This window comes from Fundulus heteroclitus, chromosome 20 (genome assembly GCF_011125445.2).
Source record: "Fundulus heteroclitus isolate FHET01 chromosome 20, MU-UCD_Fhet_4.1, whole genome shotgun sequence".
Classification (NCBI taxonomy): Eukaryota; Metazoa; Chordata; class Actinopteri; order Cyprinodontiformes; family Fundulidae; genus Fundulus; species Fundulus heteroclitus.
The window spans coordinates 21726762-21734411 of NC_046380.1; positions in this window are offsets into that span (position 1 = coordinate 21726762).

Sequence of the window (7650 nt, forward strand, 5' to 3'; positions counted from 1 at the left end):
CCTGTTTGAAAAATGTCAGACAGTTTAGTCCTTATATAAATTAAAAAAAAAACTATTTAAAAACTTCTGATTAGGTGAGGCATTTTAAAGTTAATTGCAAAATAAATATTTCCAAGCTGCATGTTCTTCTCAGAAATAAAATACAGAACTGCATAGAAGTAGGAAGAGCAAATCAAGTTGTTCAGTATTTATCAGTGATAATTATAATGTTATAAAGCATGTAGTAAAATTAACATACCCAAAACGATGAGAAAAAGCAGTGTTTCCGCCATGATGAAGACAGACTGTTCACAGACTTTCAGAAAATCTAATTAGGATCTTACTGCACGATAGTAGGTGTCTTGGTCTGTTGAGTACTTAGAGGAAGTCCAAAGACAGCATCAGAATAACTCATAGTTACAGCCCACAACACAAAATTGTTAGAAATATCCTCAAGTATATGTTTGATTAAGATTAAATGTACATGGTGCTAATGTTTCCTGAAATACTAATTAGCTTCACATTTTCTGTTTGTTTCTCATGTGCACATAGTCTTCTTCATGTGGAGTGAGTTTGAGTGAAGGAGCGGAAGAGAGTGTGCTGAGCTATATGTGTTTGTGTGGTTGTTCTTACTTTTTTCTCTTTTTCACTGGGTGTATGCAGTGACGCATGTAGCTTTTTAGAACTGGGGGTACCAATATGTCAGCAAATGATTTCAACACAATTTCTTTTTGATTTGGGCTTGTAATAGAAAATGTTTTTGTCTACTTCTAAATTTAAACCTTGTGCAGTAGTCTACAACCTGTATTTGCAGACATGTTAGATTAGACAGAGTGTGTTTCATCAGTGTGTTTTTACGTGGTCTTAAAACATTCTTATAACTTCATTACCACTGTGTGTCTATGTGTGTGTCAAAGTGTGGGGAATATGACGGTAATTTAGAGTGGGAGAGGAGAGCTGGGTCCTCCCCAGGCTTTAGGAGGGGTTAAATGTCAGGGACTGAGATGGAGCCCCTGAACAAAGAGCTTCATGTGTTATAGGTCACATGAGGCTCTTTGTTCATCACAGAGGCTCCTTCGGTTTGTGCATATCTGTTCCCTCCGTTTTAATAATTTTTCCATGATGGGCTTTAACTAGTACTCGAGTAGTTACTTTTGTAATAGCCTACGGGCAAATAGTTTGCACAAAAAAAGGCGTTTGGAATCATGGATAAACTGGAAAAGCTCCTGGAAAGCACAAACCTTCGCCAAGGCTGAAACAGCTGGTTTGTGACCCAGTCAGCAAATCCTACGGGAACTCCAAGTGATCTCACCATGCACAGAGACATAGTACATATTCCATCACATAAAAAAAACCATCGTCATGCCTTATTCAACATAAGCTTTATTTAAACATTTGTGTATGAACTCAGAAACAGAAACATTAACAATAAAAAGAAGTATGGATACTATAAATGAAACTTACTTTTTTAATGACATGTATCGTCATTCTAGGAATTCCCTACAGTGCAGCCTAACACATTTACTTTTCAGAAGTAGACTAAATGAAGGACCCAAAAACATATTTTCTTCTGTCATCACCCTGAACAAATTGCTGTGCCATTTCTTGTCTGTTAATGACATATTGGTGAATATGTCACACGGCACCAGACTAGGCAGATGGGTAATCGCTGAAGGTGCAGGCAGGCAGGCAGGGGTGAGCAGGGGACCAGAAGATGCAGGTAGTGACAGAACAGGCGATGTGGACCGGGGAACCACCAGAACGGGCAGAGCAAGAGGCTGGAACTCACGGGAAAACAGGCAGAACCGCAGCATGCAGACACAGGCAACATTTAACTGGCTGAGCACACAGGATCTGGTAGAAGCAGAGCACATCACACTGGCTGAGAAGAGAAGAAAGGTTTTCCCAGCGATGAGTTGGCTGACGCAGGACTATGTAGACAGGCGCACAGGTGAGCTGAGTTGACTAATTAGTTGCAACAGGTGGAGCTGATTTAAAGTAGAATAGTGGCTGGAGGGAGACTGAGCTAATTGGATGATGACTGGTGGCTGAGAGGTGACAAGCTGATAGGAAAAGTCCAGAAAACCTCCAAAAGCAAAGCAAACAAAAGCCTAAATCATGACAGAATATAATGATGTGCACTGGCTTTTTATTATTTTCACTATGCATGTTGTTTTTAGCCTTTTACCCAACATGGATAATTTTGAAATGGCTTCTTTAAATCTTAATGGAGCTAGGGAGGCTGTAAAACACACCATGGCTTATCAAACAGCACAGCAAAAAATAATCAATGTTTTAATTTTACAAGAAACCCACAGTGATTTTAACAAAGAAGCAGACTAGCTTAGAAAATGGAAGGGGAAGCTTTTTTTTAGTCACAACACCTCCCATAGTTCTGGGTTGGGCCTCCTCTTTTCCAAGGCTTTCACCCCAAACTCTCTTAAAGTACAAAATATTGTGTCTTTTAGGTGAAGGTGTCTTTTAGGAAAAGCTCAGTTTTACCATTTTAACGTGGTTTTGATCAATAATTATGCTTCCAATGTCGGTGCAGAGAGGAAGAGTTTTTTTTAGAGAAAATTGGGGAAAGGCTGGGAGTTTGCAGGTCTAAAGATTGTGTTTTTTTAGGTGGCGATTTTAACTGTACAGAAAATAAGTTATAAGACTGCAATCACAAAGAGGCTCACCCAGCCTTCCAACAAGCCCTGCAGCAGCAGCTGGTCTCGTCCCTAAGATGCACAAAGGCTCCAGATAGTATACATGGCCCCATATTAAAAAAGACCACATTTCTTTAGCTCACTTTGATCGTTTTATTGTTATAAACACCCTTCTAATGTGTTTAAAACATTTCAGATTTTACCAGTAGCTTCTACAGACCACTCTTTGCTTTTAGGTAATGTTTTTATCACAAACATTTTACCTAAAAGCACCAACTGGTATTTTAATCTGGCTTTAACCCACAACTGTAGTTTTAGAGAAGCTCTAAGTTATTTTTGGACTGTTTTTAGACAAAGAAAGGGTGATATTACTTGTCTGAGGTAGACACTAGGTTAAAGTGATGGGTTGTTGGACCCACAGGTTAGGTTTGTGTTATATATTCAAATCAACTCTGCTTTGTGTTTTCTGACTAGTTCAGAATAAGAACATGATCTTTCTTTGTGTTTTACACACATTTCTTTTCCTAAATGGACTGGCTGAAAGGAAACATGTTGTTTTTCATGAATATACATTAAATATACCCAAATAACTTTACCTCAGTGAACCCATCCATGAAACTCCCAAAATGTGCAGATCCAGGACAGTGACAAGGCTGCGTAGAGCCATTAAGTCTAACTTGTGTTTATCCATCACTGTGTGGTTTAGCTCAGCCTCAAAACTGAGGTGGACATGATGTCAATGAACAATATGGTCTGCAGAGCAGACAGCAAAAACCTTTGCAGACTCCACGCATCCTGGCCACAGACATTTATAGAAGACTAATACTGAATTAAAAATTAGAAATTAAGAACAAACAGGACATAATTTTATAACAGTATGCAGGGTTCAGTTAAAGAGATGCTGGTTACCATCTTAAAATCATCTAAACACACAAGATGACTGTAAGAGAATCCGTCTGCTCGAGCTAGATATCAGACAGAAGTGAAAACTCAGCAAACATTCATTCATAAAGCAGATTAAAACAACTTATGAGTGCTAAAAAGACTGAAAGTTAAGTTGCCCTCATAAAATATGTATGAATTTTGTCTGAAAAAGCCAAGAACATTTTAAGTTGTGCTGCAAATAATGAAATTTGTTCTTATTTATTAAAATCTTACATAATTTTTAACTTACATTTGTTTTCCATAAATAAGCAATTTGAATTGACTTGATTTGTTTGCTTACTGCAAAATAATATCTAAGCAAAGTTATGCACTTTAGTATAAAATACTTAAAAAGTGCCACCCACAGCATATAGTAAACATAAATATAATTCAAACAACTTTATTATTAATGTATTTACAAATACAAAAGTCTGAGCTTAAAGAAATAAGCCCCATTTCAGAAATAAAAAGTAATCTGCTCGTATGATACACCTAAAATACTATCACAGTGACATGTATACGTTACATTTATGACCTGTGAGTTCATATCAGTTTGGGTGATTTCAGATAGCTATTATATTTACACAATTAAATGTGATTAAAACAAGAGATTTTCTCCGCTGCAAATACTTTGCACATTACCACACAGGCACAGTGGTAAGCCTTCAACATTGTGCCTGTTTCTATAAACTCTCATTCATTGGAGGACGTGGCAGACAGGCACGTCTGACCGCATTGAGAACACTTGGCAGCTTTAAACACATTTTAGTTACTCCTTCATTACTGCCGTATCAAACCATCACTGGGTGTCATCTCTTCAGTTTCTTAACATGCATGTCACTTCATAAATAACAGAATGTCCAAATCACTTGCTTATCATTTCTAAAATGGAAGTACCTGCATAAATTCAATTTTGAAAAATGTTCAGAACTGGGCTTACTAAACAGTGAGGTAGACACTTTATTCACCATGTTTGCTTTGAAGCTTTAGCTCAGACAGAGCTGACCAATGACTAGAGCTGGATATCCAAATCTTTAGCATTTTAAGAATGTCTTTAAAAACTTCACCTGGTATCTATATCCTTTATGTCATTTGTGTTCATAAAAAAGAAATTAGTAACATGGTTTGCTTTCTCAAAAACCTTTTACAGAATAAGAGGTCAACCCATAATATGTGACACCTTGTGTTAATAATTTTCTCCAGCATGTTTGGGTTCTTCTCCACAACACCAGCTGTCTTTCAGGGCTTCGACAGGGAGCTGTACAGCACATTATCCTTAAATGATGAAGGAGGTAAATCAGGGATGGTGCTGTACACATGGTAGACATCCTGCGGGAAAATAAAGACAGCAGCGGTGAGAACTTTTTTAATGTATAACATTTATACACCTGCAAAGTTATCAGACATCTTTTCTGGTGATAACTGTCTCGTACATCTTCAGTTTGTGGCTTTTCATTGGCGGATTTCACACGACCTGAAAAAAAAGAAAATACAAATAATATAAATAAGCATAAAGTCACAAATACAAAAAGGTATTAATTATTTCTAGACACTCCAAGATCCTCCATTCCATTAACGGGATACATTTTCTTGTGGTGCAACAATGGCACAAGAGCTAGGAGTTGGCCCAGTAAATGGTGGGTTGTCGGTTTGATCCCCTGCTCCAACCCCCTCAGTCGTCGTCCTTGGGCAAGACGCTTCACCTGCTTTTGGTGGTCAGGAGGCCCGGTGGCGCCGATGTATGGCGGCCTCGCTTCTGTCAGTCTGCCCCAGGGCAGCTGTGGCTACATATGTATCTCACAACTGTCAGCGTTTTAATGTGTGAATGACTTTATAAAGTATTACAAAAAATGCAGGCCTTTTATCATTTACCAGTTTCTTCAGATAGCACAAGGCAGTAAAATAAAAATCTCCTTAAAATAAAAACAACAATGCCAATGAAACTTTTTTTCGGTTCTCATTTGTAGAAATACTTTAAATCTTGCAATTTATTTCCTATTAAGGAAACATTTTCTTGATATGTTTTTAGATCAACTTCAAGTGAGTGTTAAGCTAAGGAAAGTCACCTGTGGGATAGTCAGTGTTAGGTACAGGCGTCATGAGGCAATAGAGTCCGTCTTCATTGGCTGGTAACTTAAACACAAGCAAAAAGGAGGACAAAGGGAAAGAATAATGAAAAATGCAAGCACAGTAATGCTATGTGAATGATACACATTGTAAAATAAATTTTATTTACCATCTCTGAGTTGTCAATCGTTTTCATCAACACTGACTGATCTACAACAGAAATTAACACAATGTTTTATACACTTTATTATTTAGAAATGACAAACATTTTCAAATTATACATATAAAATTACCTGTAGTGTTGGGCTGTTTTCTGCGCAAGTAAAAACAAAAACAGATTTACCAACATTAAATTTTTACTACAAGTAATTTATTTAATACAGATAAAACAAAATAAGGTTGAGCAATATTATAATCAAAAGTTCACTGATAAGAAAGTAGTGATTGTGGTGTTTAGTTGGTCTTGGATATTCAGGTTTGTGCATGATAATGAGGAGGACTGGCATCGTGCTGGAAATGAAATATATTTTAAATATCTTTGATAGATTTTTTTTATTACTTTAAACCATTAAATAGAATCCATTCAATAATGAAGGGGAGGCATTAAAAGGCACTTGGAGTACATTTTTGGCTGATTTGACAAGTAGATGTTATACATAAAATATATTGATCAAATGGGGACCCATTAAGATGGTTAATATACAGGACATAATTCAATTGAATTCAATTTTATTTATATAGCGCCAATTCATGTAACATGTCATCTCAAGGCACTTTACAAAGTCAAATTCAATCATATTATACAGATTGATCAAAATTTCCTATATAAAGGGAACACAGTTGATTGCATCTCAAAGTCCCGACAAGCAGCATTCACTCCTGGAGAAGCATAGAGCTACAGGGAGAGTTGTTCAAGGGACATAGAATGTTTTGTCCACTAGTATTAGCATCTAAAATGTTAAAGTTTTTACACACTAAAAGCAGGGTTTGTTTGAATGGATTATCACTTTATAAATTGTAGTATTGTCTTTAATTAAAAAATGTAAGTTGATATGACTTGACTTTCTTAAGGTTTTATTAAGACTCAATTAGAGTATATCCAGTGAAGTTTTGGGTATAACATCAGTTACAACATTAACTTCTACCAAATAAATAAGTTCAGTTGTAATTATCACTTCATTTAAATAAGTTTAAGGGCTTCTGGGGTAAAAACATTTAAAAAATTAATGTACTTAATTTGAATTAATGTTTAAGGGTAGGCTCGGGTGGAATACTGTATTGTGGGTGATGGGGGGCTGGTGCCTATCTACAGCAGTCACTGGGTGTAAGGCTGGGTACAGGTCACCAGTCCATCACAGGGCAGCATATGTGGATGCATATAAACATCCACAGGGAGAACATGCAAACTCCATGATGAAAGATCTCAGGGTTAAAACCCAGGACTTTCTTGCTGCAAGGCAACAGTGCCACCAACTGTGCAAAATGTAACAAAGCATATCAGAGGTATTTTTGTGGGTAAGCAGAATTAGATCATATATATATTGGGTCATATATTTCGACAATGATACACACACAGAGAAGCAAAACAACAACAAAAAATGTGATTGGGAGCTGCAGTGACCCAGATAAAATATTAACCCCAAATATTAAAGAATATTAAAGCATTTTACAAGAGAATTCACCTTAAACAAATGTCTATACACCTCCATAAATCGGTGAAGCAATATTTATACTGATCCACAAAGTCAGATAAACCAATAATTTTAAAATCCTCTTTGATCTATCATGAAATGACTCTCTTGTAATATTTCACAATCAAGCTTAACAGCCTTTATTAATATACAGTAAATTATTTCTGTGTAATATTGACACAGATTGTTATGATCTTGATAGATAAAAAAAAACTATTTTATTCCCTTAAAGTACATTAATCACATACCAAACATGTTTATTACATCATTTGCTCAGAATCATTCTCAGATAATGAGATTTAATCTCCCCAGCTTTGCCTATTTTGAGCCAATTC